Below are 12,452 nucleotides of genomic sequence, written 5' to 3'. Positions count from 1 at the left end.
TATTTTCCCAAAAGATCTAAAATTGGCATTATCCAGTGTTACAGCCACCTCAATGTTTATAGCAGCACAATTCACAACAGCTAAATTATGGAATGAGCTGAGACGCTGTTCAATAGATGATTGGATTAATAAATTGCTCTGTGTGTGTGTGTGTGTGTGTGTGTATATATATAACATGGAGTTCTACTCAGCCATAAAAGAGATTTAAATTATGGCATTTTCCAGTAAATAGATATAAATGGAGAATATCCTGCTAAGTGAAATAAGCCAAACTTAGAAACTCAAAGGCCAAATATTTTCTCTCATTTGTAGAAGCTCAAGTAAAATGAAGGAGATGAGGAGAGAAGAATAGGATAACATAAAGAACCAATTAAATATAAATTATTTAATAGACAACAGAAAGGAAGTCTAGTAAAGTAGATGAAGGAGAATGAAAGAGGGGAGGGGAGGGAGGATGGGAAGGAAAGGAGGAAAGAAGAGGGGGAATAATTAACTGAAATTGATTTCCATGCATGTATGTGTTTGTCAGGATGAACCCAACTACTATGAATAACTATAAAGCTCTAATAATAAGAAAAGACTAAGAAAGCCTTCATATATACCAACATCATTCAGAAGAAGATCTAATGGAGTAAGAGCTTTTTTGCAATAGTGAAAAATAAATAAATAAAATACCCAGATGTAAATTTAACAAGAGAACTATTCAAAAAGACAAGTTAAGCATCTCTAATCCAAAATTCAAAATATCCCAAAATTCAAACATTTTTGAGTGCCAATATGATGCTACAAGTGGAAAATTCCACACCTGACTTCAGTGATGGGTTGCAGTCAAAATGCAGGTGCACTAAAAATATTGTATAAAATTACTTTCAGGCTCTGTGTATTAGATGATTATGAAACATGAATGGATTTCATGCTTAGACAAAATTGGGCCGAATCCCCACAATATCTTATGCATATGCAAATATTAAAAAATCTGAAAAATCCAAAATCCTAAACAATTCTGTCCCCAAGTATTTCAGACAAGGGATACTCAACCTGTATAGATGAGCAAATTTCTACAATATTCTTAAAACCAAAAATAGACTTGAATAATTAGAATTATGCATATCATATTATTATATTAAGGAATCAACCCAATAAGAGGTCAGATCTTCTTAAATTTATTTATGAATATAACACAATTTCATCCTGTTGGAAAAAAATACCAACAGGTATTTTTCTGGAGCTTGACATGTTAATTATAAAGTTTAGTGAGAATGCCACATGCCTATAAATCCAGTGATTGGGGAGGCTGAGGCAGGAGGATTACAAGTTCAAAGCCAGCTTCAGCAATTTAGCAAGACCTTTAGCAACTTAAGGAGACCCTGTCTCAGAATAAAACATAAAAAGGACTGAGGCTGTAGCTCAGTGGTAAAGCACCCCTGGGTTCAATCCCCAGTGCCCCCACCCAAATCAGTCAGAATAAAAATAAGTAAAAATTTCCAGAAAAAAATCTGAAAAATAAAAATACTGGAAAATAATACAGTAATACCAGACTTTACAACATACTAGATACCCTATAAAATGATATTTTGTTACTGGTCCAAACATACCAATGTAAAAGAATAGAAAAATCCAGAAATAGATCTTATTGCATATAAAACTTAAATATACATGTCCAGTGGCATTCCAAGTCAGTATAGGAAGAGATGAACTTTTGTTTAGTGGTTGTGTGATAACTAGATAGCCTTAATGAAAAAGACACAACTCTTTACAGCATTTACTACATAAGTTTTAAAGGGATCAGCTCTTTAAATTCAGAAAATAATTGTATAGGTACCAGAGGAAAATATGCATGAATTCCTTTATAAGCTGAGAGCTGGGAAAACTTTCTGTTTTACTTTATTTGTTTATTTGTTTGTTTTTGTGGTGCTGGGGAGTAAACCCAGGGCCTCGTACATGCTAGGCAAATGTTCTACCACTAAGCCACATCACCAGCCCTTCTAATTATGTTTTAAAATTCAGAAGTAGCTGGGCACAGTGGCACACGCATGTAATCCCAGCAGTTTGGGCGGCTGAGGCAGGAGGATCTCGAGTTCAAAGCCAGCCTCAGCAATGGCAAGGGACTAAGCAACTCAGTGAGACCCTGTCTCTAAATAAGGTACAAAACAGGGCTGGGGATGTGACTCAGTGGTTGAGTGCCCCTGAGTTCAATTCCTGGTACAAAAAAATCCAGAAGTAATAAGGGAAAAGACTGATTTTTAAAAATTACATTAAAAATTCCACAAGTAGAAAAATAAATAATAACTCTGGAAAGAATATAGAACGTGTGAAAAATAGAGAAGAAAAAGATCATAAGTCCTAGAGAAAACTGAAATAGAGATATGAACAGACAGTTCACAGAAAAAAATGCAAATGGGCCTTAACCTCATGATGATTAACTCAAAATGAAAGAAAATGCAAACTATGCAGAAAGACCATTTCACACTTACCAGATTGGCTGAAGTAACGTTGCCGGTGGGAGTGGAAAATGGAAAGTCCCTATGAAGGGAAATTTGGCAATATCCTGCAAAATCACATATGCATTTATCCTGTGATCCAGCAATCTTACTTCTAAGTCTCTACTTCAAATATACATTGCCAAAAATGCAAAAAGATATATGTACAAGGCTATTCACTGAAACATTATTTATAATGATAGGAAAAGCTGGAAACAGTCCCAACTGTCTATCAAGGAAACTGGTTAAATAAATTGGTCCTGAAAACTAAAGTGCTATGCAGGTACAAAAAGGAATACAAAATCTCTCTGTGAAATACTATGGAGTAATCTTAGGATATGTTGTTTAGGAAAGAAAAGCAAGAAGGAGAAAACAGTAGAGATGCTACCTTTTTGTTTAGGAAAGAAGGAACATAAATTATAAATGTCTGTGTAATTATGTCCATATGTAATTTAAAATAAAATGATAAATCATAACATTTAAAAAATGATTACTTATAGAGAGAAGAAATAAGACCAGAGAGAAATAGAAGCTGGATTTTACTGAATCTGTCTTGTTTTGTGTACTTGATTTTGGAGCTATATAAATGTTTTATACATATATAGGGGGAGAGTTAAACTTTAAAGAAGGAATTCCTGGTACGGGGTTGTGGCTCAGTATAACGCTTCCTGTGAGGCACTGAGTTTGATTCTTATCACCATATACAAATAAATAAAATAAAGGTTCACAAAACTATTAAAGAAGAATTAATACCAATACTTTTCAAGTTATTTCAGGAAATAGAAAAAGAGGGAGCTCTTCCAAATTCATTCTATGAGGCCAACATCACGTTGATTCCGAAACCAGACAAAGACACCTCAAAGAAAGAAAATTACAGACCAATATCCCTGATGAACCTAGATGCAAAAATCCTCAATAAAATTCTGGCGAATCGGATACAAAGGCACATCAAAAAAATTGTGCACCATGATCAAGTAGGATTCATCCCTGGGATGCAAGGATGGTTCAATATACGGAAATCAATAAATGTTATTCACCACATCAATAGACTTAAAGATAAGAACCATATGATCATCTCGATAGACGCAGAAAAAGCATTCGACAAAATACAGCATCCCTTTATGTTCAAAACATTAGAAAAACTAGGGATAACAGGAAATTACCTTGACATTGTAAAAGCTATCTATGCTAAGCCTCAGGCTAGCATCATTCTGAATGGAGAAAAATTGAAGGCATTCCCTCTAAAATCTGGAACAAGACAGGGATGCCCTCTATCACCACTTCTATTCAATATAGTTCTCGAAACACTGGCCAGAGCAATTAGACAGACAAAAGAAATTAAAGGCATAAAAATTGGAAAAGAAGAACTTAAATTATCATTATTTGCGGATGACATGATTTTATACCTAGAAGACCCAAAAGGGTCTACAAAAAAACTACTAGAACTAATAAATGAATTCAGCAAAGTAGCAGGTTATAAAATCAACACACATAAATCAAAGGTATTCCTGTATATCAGCAACAAAACTTCTGAAATGGAAATGAGGAAAACCACTCCATTCACAATATCCTCAAAAAAAATAAAATACTTGGGAATCAACCTAACAAAAGAGGTGAAAGATTTATACAATGAAAACTACAGAACCCTAAAGAGAGAAGTAGAAGAAGATCTTAGAAGATGGAAAAATATACCCTGTTCATGGATAGGCAGAACTAACATCATCAAAATGGCGATATTACCAAAAGTTCTATATAGGTTTAATGCAATGCCAATCAAAATCCCAAAGGCATTGCTTGTAGAAATAGATAAAGCAATCATGAAATTCATATGGAAAAATAAAAGACCCAGAATAGCAAAAGCAATTCTAAGCAGGAAGTGCGAATCAGGCGGTATAGCGATACCAGATTTCAAACTATATTACAGAGCAATAGTAACAAAGTCAGCATGGTACTGGTACCAAAACAGGCGGGTGGACCAATGGTACAGAATAGAGGACACAGAGACCAATCCACAAAGTTACAACTATCTTATATTTGATAAAGGGGCTAAAAACATGCAATGGAGGAAGGATAGCATCTTCAACAAATGGTGTTGGGAAAACTGGAAATCCATATGCAACAAAATGAAACTGAACCCCCTCCTCTCACCATGCACAAAAGTTAACTCAAAATGGATCAAAGACCTTGATATCAAATCAGAGACTCTGCGTCTGATAGAAGAAAGAGTTGGCTACGATCTACATATAGTGGGGTCAGGCTCCAAATTCCTTAATAGGACACCCATAGCACAAGAGTTAATAGCAAGAATCAACAAATGGGACTTACTTAAACTAAAAAGTTTTTTCACAGCAAGAGAAACAATAAGAGAAGTAAATAGGGAGCCTACATCATGGGAACAAATATTTACTCCTCACACATCAGATAGAGCCCTAATATCCAGAATATACAAAGAACTCAAAAAATTAGACAATAAGATAACAAATAACCCAGTCAACAAATGGGCCAAGGACCTGAACAGAAACTTCTCAGAGGAGGACATACAATCAATCAACAAGTACATGAAAAAGTGCTCATCATCTCTAGCAGTCAGATAAATGCAAATCAAAACCACCCTAAGATACCATCTCACTCCAGTAAGATTGGCAGCCATTATGAAATCAAACAACAACAAGTGCTGGCGAGGATGTGGGGAAAAGGGTTCTCTTGTACATTGCTGATGGGGCTGCAAATTGGTGCGGCCAATTTGGAAAGCAGTATGGAGATTCCTGGGAAAGCTGGGAATGGAACCACCATTTGACCCAGCTATTGCCCTTCTCGGACTATTCCCTGAAGACCTTAAAAGAGCGTATTACAGGGATACTGCCACATCGATGTTCATAGCAGCACAATTTACAATAGCTAGATTGTGGAACCAACCCAGATGCCCTTCAATGGATGAATGGATTAAAAAAATGTGGCATCTATACACCATGGAGTATTACGCAGCACTAAAAAATGACAAAATCTTGGAATTTGCAGGGAAATGGATGGCACTAGAGCAGATTATGCTTAGTGAAGCTAGCCAATCCCTAAAAAACAAATACCAAATGTCATCTTTGATATAATGAGAGCAACTAAGAATAAAACAGGGAGGAAGAGCAGGAAGAAAAGATTAACATTAAACAGAGACATGAGGTGGGAGGGAAAGGGAGAGAAAAGGGGAATTGCATGGAAACGGAGGGAGACCCTCATTGTTATACTAAATTACATATAAGAGGTTGTAAGTGGAATAGGAAAATAAACAAGGTGAGAAATGAATTACAGTATAGGGGGTAGAGAGAGAAGATGGGAGGGGAGGGGAGGGGGGATAGTAGAGGATAGGAAAGGTAGCAGAATACAACAGTTACTATTATGGTATTATGTAAAAATGTGGATGTGTAACCCATGTGATTCTGCAATCTGTACTTGGGGTAAAAAAGGGAGTTCATAACTCACTTGAAGCTAATGTATGCTAATGTATGAAATATGATATGTCAAGAGCTTTGTAGGGTTTTGAACAACCAATAAAAAAATAAAAAAAAATAAAAAAAAAATAAAATAAAATAAAGGTTCATCAACAACTAAAAAAATATTAAATAAAGAAGGACTTCCTAAAATTGAAATTAAGACATTAATGAACTTTATGTGTATACAGTTAGTTGGTGGCAAAACTACCCAGAGAAGAAGTACACCCATTGACTTTAAAACAGAAATATGACTGCACGTTATTAGTGGAGACAAAATTCTAAGGACAAAACAATAATAACAACAAACAAAACAAAAAACAACTCTTCAAAATTCATATCAAACAAGTTTTATATATATAAAATAACTGTATTTTTTTATGTGGTACTGAGGATCGAACCCAGTGCCTCACACATATGAGGCAAGCACTCTACCACTGAGCCACAACGCCAGCCCCTAGTAATTATATTTTGGGTGTAGTGTTGATATTGTTATTCTGATACTGTTGTATGTTCATTGTTGTGTTAAACAAATGAATAATGTGTTGGTGTCATCAGGATTTTTGACATGGGGAAATAAAATGCAAATGCAAGTTCAATGAAGTTAGGTAAAACCAATAATTCTTGATGGTGAATTGAAGTATCATTATGCACTGATGATGTATTTCCCTTAAAAAAAGAAATCATATTTCGTAGTCTCTTTCACTATAAAGATCAAGAGACAAAAATAAACAACCCTGAAGTAATAAGTAACTTTAGAGCTAAGATTGTGTTCCCTAATTTCCCATCAGAAGGAATAGAGCCCATGGGCACGAAATATATGAAATAAGTCCAAACATTGTGTGATATCACAAAATTTTAAAAAATTGTCAAAGAACATTATGGTTGTGTCTTTAGGACTCAGGAACCAGTGTGAATAGGATCCCACAGACCGAACTTGTATTGGTCTGATTATCACAAAGAATAAAAACATGCAATGGATTTAAAATATAACTTCATAAGGATACTTAAAACTATTTTTTGGTTGGGGCTGGGGCGTAGCTCAGTGGCAGAGTGCTTGCCTAGCATGTGTGAGGCACTGGTTCAATCCTAAGCACCACATAAAAGATAAATTAATAAACAAAGATATTGTGTGTCCCTCTAAAACTAAAAAAAAAAAAATACTTTAAAAAACCTATTCTTTAGTTATCACTGGAAAATGCTAGAGAACCAATTTACTATTTTGAATTGACAAATGAAGAGGGAGATCAGGAGTTAATTATGTCTTCCCTTCTTTTTCTTTCTTTCTTTTCTTTTCTTTTTTTTTTTTTTTTAAGTACTGAAGATTTAAACCAAGGGAACTTAACCACTGAGTTCTATCCCTTTTTATTTTTATTTTGAGAAAGCGTTGCTTAGGGCCTCACTAAGTTGTTGAGGCTGGCCTGGAACTTGCAATCCTCCTGTCTTAGCCTCCCGGGTCTCTGGGATTATAGGAGTGTCCCACCATGCCTGGCTTAATTATGCCATCTTACATGAACTATACCTGAGGGTAAATGAATAGTTGACAAGTACAAGTATCTGTATATAGAAGCATTCCAAGTAATAAGTGGAAAAGAAATGATAAAAATAAGCATCATTTCACAATACTTTTTTTTAACCATACGAATTATTTTTATTTTAGTCATACATGACAGCAGAATGTATTTTGACATATAATACATACATCAATCATATTGTCTATTCTATTCTGCTGCCTTTCCTATCCTCCCTACTCCTCCCTTCCTCTCCCATCCTTTCTCTCTATCCAATCTAATGTGACACACTTTTTTTTTCTTTTTCTCATCACAACATCATATATGTATTCTGTATAACAATGAGGTTCTCCTTCCATCTTCCGTGCAACTCCCCTTCCCCCTCTTTTTCCCTCCCACCTCTCTTCCCTATTTAGTAGTAACAATACCTTTAAATTAATGGATGTAGATAATGATCATCAGTGACTATTAGTGGCATAAAAGAGATGACATTATATGTTTTCTAGTAGAAATAAACTATACCACCTATGATAAAAATATATGAGTAAGCTTAATTAACTATGAATTTAAAATAATCATAACTACTTTTGTATTTAAAATGGGTGTAAAATGAAAACATTTAACAAAATCAAAAGCAGAGAAAGTGTATTCATTGGAATGTTAAAACAGTCTAACCATTGTCATGGTTGAGATAAGAATAAAATGTTGAATAATTATTTTTTTGAGGTTTCAATATTTTACTCAAGTTTTATTTTAGGTGATGCATTTGAAGGGGAGGATCTAATTCCATACAAAATGGAAGACTCTAAAATGTACCCATTAAATTGCTAAAAAGTAAATTGAGTGGTGAGAATACAGTAGAAGCCCAATTTAGATTCCTAGTGTTGTATGTAACCATATGATTACAATCATGCAGACTCTTCCCAGCCTATAGCTGGAGCTACTGGAAGCTATTTCAGACACTGGTGCAAGGGCAAGAAAACCCCAGCATGAAAAGAAATTAAGTCCTGAATTATTGGCTTCATCACACCCACCCTCTCCACCCCAAAATGCACTAAAGAAAGAGTGATCAGACCCTGCAGACTACTTTTGGTGTAAATGAATTGATGGGCTAGGGTGGAAAAAGGTCGTGAAGATGTGTCTAAAAAAGTCCCTTTCAGATAAGTCTGTACATACCACCAAGCAATGAACTGCTCATCAATTAGGATTAAGAAACCAAGGGTTGATCCTCAGGAAGTCACAGTTCCATTCATTTACTCAATAAAGATTTACATTATCCTATACATTATCAGCTTCTATTTGCAGCTATTTCTAGATTAAAAAAAGAAACCTGGCATCTTTAGAGGGGCCACCAAGTCGCTCACAAATAAGTCTACAGCTGAAAGGACCTTTTATTTGGACTTGGTTTCTTCTGTACCTTTGAAATGGTAACACCTTACAGCTGAATCCTCTTTAACCCTGAGTTCTAACATGAATTTTAGCAATTCTTACATCTCAGATATACAACATTAAAAGGTACACTAAATAGATATGCTGCAAAATAGTTTAAATTAATAATTGTACAATATTCATTTATGCTTGACATTCCAGTCTTACACCAAAATTATGGGCACCATCATTGACATTCTTGCTAAACAGCAGAGCTGACAGTATTAGTTTGATAACTGGCTTTAGGGTCTGAGTGTATTCTAAACCAATCAGGCTGGAGTTGTTCACTTTGGTGGAGAAGCAGGTATCAAGGTCAATCTGATACTTTGCTGCTATTCCAATACTGTTACTGTTTCCTGCTGTCCAGGTGAGAATGACAGCAGTCTCCAACTTCCTGTTCACCTCTGATAAATGAAGCTACTGTCCCACTGTTCACATTAATGTGAAGCTGGAATTTATCAGTCTTTTAGCCAACTGCAAAGTTGCTCTGGGTCACTTAGGACTTTGCAATCTCAAAATTCATCTGGTAGCCAGTCAGCCAGCCCTGATAACCCAGCACCATAACGCCCCAGATTGAAGGCCCAGCAATGTCAAAGTCCACGGGGCAGCCCAGGTTGATGTGCTCCCACATGTACCTTGTCTTGATTTTAGTATTTTCTCCCCAGTATTAGGTGAGAAGGATGAATCGAAGGTCATCTTCAGTCAATGTGCAAGCTGATCTTCCATGGTGATCTCGGTGCCCAGTAGATTGTGAGTGTTCCACTTCTCTGTAAACATCAGGCCATATTCAGTCCACCTGCACTTGGTTTCCAAGCTGTCTGTCACTTTGGTGGTCTCTGTGTTGGCTGAGCCTGAGCTTGTAAATTCCAATACATTCTCAGATTTGGTTCTCAAATCGAGATTTATTAAGCCAAAGCCATAGCCCTTGTTTAAGATGTCCCTGACAAATTTGCAAAGATTGCCATACTTGGGAGGCACAGCCATTTTCTGCTCAGAGGCTGCTGGAGCTTTAGGGGAGGGGTGGCTACAGGAAGGGGTGGGTGCCTCCCTCTAGGGATGAGGCCAGGAGGAACTGAGAGGAAAGTATTGTGATTCTATCCTTTTTTAGAAAACTTAAAGAAGAATATATATTTAAAAACTTGAGGATAAGTAATAAAGAAATAAAAATATGATAAAAACTTCTAAATCAAGTGGAAAATTTTATCTACTGATCAGAAGGCATGAATAAAGTAACAAAGAATAACTAGTTATAGAAAACACAAAATAAGTCCAAATACATTTGTAATCAAAGTAAATGAAATATTATGCTTTTTTGTACTCAGGATTGAATCCAGGGGTGCTTTACCACTGAGCCATATCCCCATCGCTTTTTTTTTTTTTTTGAGACAGTATTGTCAAGTTGCATAAAGCCTCACTAAACTGCTGAGGCTAGCCTCAAACCTGCTATTCTCCTGCCTTAGCCTCCTAAGTTGCTGGGATTTGAGGTGTGTGCCACCATGCCCAGCACATTCTATTCTTTTATTAAAAGAATGGAATATTTAAAAATTCAACTATATAAGGATACATTAAAAAGCTTATAAAGATGTTAGAAATAAAGTAATAAAAATATGTGCCATGCAAACACTAACCATAAAAAGATGCTTAAACTATATTAATATAAGTCAAATTAGAATTTGAAGCAAAAGAAGTATTAACTTCAATAAAGAGAAATAGCTAGCAATAATAAAATGAAATGAAAATTCTACCAAAAAGATATTAGTTCTCAACTTCAGTGCAACTGACAACATAGCCTCAAGACAAATTCAACAAAAATCCACATTCACAACAGGAGATTTTTAAAACATCTCTATCATAAATTGATAGATCAAGCAGACAAAAATTGTTAAGGATATAAGACATATGGTACTGCAAACTTATATTTGATCTTCATCACTATTTCTTGAAGTGCAGTTCCTGAAACCCTTGACATCTCCAGTTTCTTTTGTATGCTAATGAGATGATTGGTGGCTGGCAGCTCATGAATAAAGTAACATAGAGAGCTTTAGCATGGTAGCTGGTCACTAGATATACCAAGACATGATTAAAGAGTTAAAAATTTCAGCCCCACCCCCAAACCTGTGGGGCTAAAGTTTGAGTTGACCACCTATGGACAATGATTTAATTAATTATGTCTACATAATGAAGACCCCATAAAAAAGGGACGTGAATTATCCCTTTGTCCAGCAGATTCATGTTATATAGGCTACCTGTCTGTTAGTCACATAGTCACTGTCTTGGTTATGAGATAGACTGACAGGGTATTGCAGTGTTTGTGTTCAAGAAACTCTTACTGGGTTAGTCACCTTTTCATTACTGAGAAAATCAATTTAAGGGAGGAAAGGTTTATTTTGGTTGACAGTTTCAGAGGCCTCAGTCCATAGTCCACTTTAACATAGTCTGTTACTTTGAGCCTAAGAAGAGAAAGAATATGATGGCAGTGTGAGTGTGTGGAAGAAGCTATTTACTTTATGATGGCCAGGAAGCAAAGACAGAGGGGAAAGTGCTGAAGACAAGATATATCCTTCAATGACTTACCACGAGTGACCACCACCTCCTAATGTGTCTACTACCTCCCAACAATACACCAGCTGGGGACCAAGCCTTCAACAAATGAATCAAATCCAAACCGTAACACTTATTTTACTTAATAACAGCCCTAAACATAGTGATGCTGGCTATTTTATTATAGTATATTTTCTATAATTTTTTTGTTATATTGTTTTTGGTTTTACTCTCCTAATTTCTCTGATTTATAAACTTTACTAGTCTATACAGGGGATAGACTTTGTACTATTTGTACTATCTATAGTTTGGGCATGACTGGGAATCATAGAATATATCTTCTGTAGATAAGTGTTACTACTATATAAGTTTCATATAAATAAATACTAAATAAAAAAATGAAAGGACTAACACTATAAATAAGTTGGAATAAAGAGAACAAGAGCTGTAAAAGCAAAGTAGAAAATAAAGACAAAGGATTAATGAAAATAAAAACGTTTAAAGCATCTATAAATTGGACATATCTCCAGTACTATTTTTTTTTATTTTTTTTAATTAATTTTTATTGTAGGTTGTTCAAAACATTACATAGTTCTTGATATATCATATTTCACACTTTGATTCAAGTGGGATATGAACTCCCATTTTTACCCCATATACAGATTGCAGAATCACTTCAGTTGCACAACCATTGATTTACATATTGCCATTCTGGAGTCTGTTGTATTCTGCTGCCTTTCCTATCCTCTACTATCCCCCCTCCCCCCTCCCCTCCCCTCTTCTCTCTCTACCCCCTCTACTGTAATTCATTTCTCCCCCTTATATTTTCCCTCCTTTCCCCTCACTTCCTCTTGTATGTAATTTTGTATACCCCTGAGGGTCTCCTTCCATTTACATGCAATTTCCCTTCTCTCTCCCTTTCCCTCCCACCTCTCATCCCTGTTTAATGTTAATCTTCTTCTCATGCTCTTCTTCCCTACTCTGTTCTTAGTTACTCTCCTTATATCAAA

At 35.5% G+C, this 12,452-nt stretch overlaps 1 pseudogene; it reads right to left on the bottom strand.

The window, feature by feature from the left end:
* Positions 1-9,045: 9,045 nt before the first annotated feature.
* On the bottom strand, positions 9,046-9,885 carry LOC143639137 (non-selective voltage-gated ion channel VDAC1 pseudogene; annotated as a pseudogene).
* Between the last annotated feature and the right edge of the window lie 2,567 nt (positions 9,886-12,452).

Source organism: Callospermophilus lateralis, chromosome X (genome assembly GCF_048772815.1).
Source record: "Callospermophilus lateralis isolate mCalLat2 chromosome X, mCalLat2.hap1, whole genome shotgun sequence".
NCBI classification, from domain to species: Eukaryota; Metazoa; Chordata; class Mammalia; order Rodentia; family Sciuridae; genus Callospermophilus; species Callospermophilus lateralis.
This window is presented reverse-complemented; position numbering and strand designations above follow the sequence as displayed.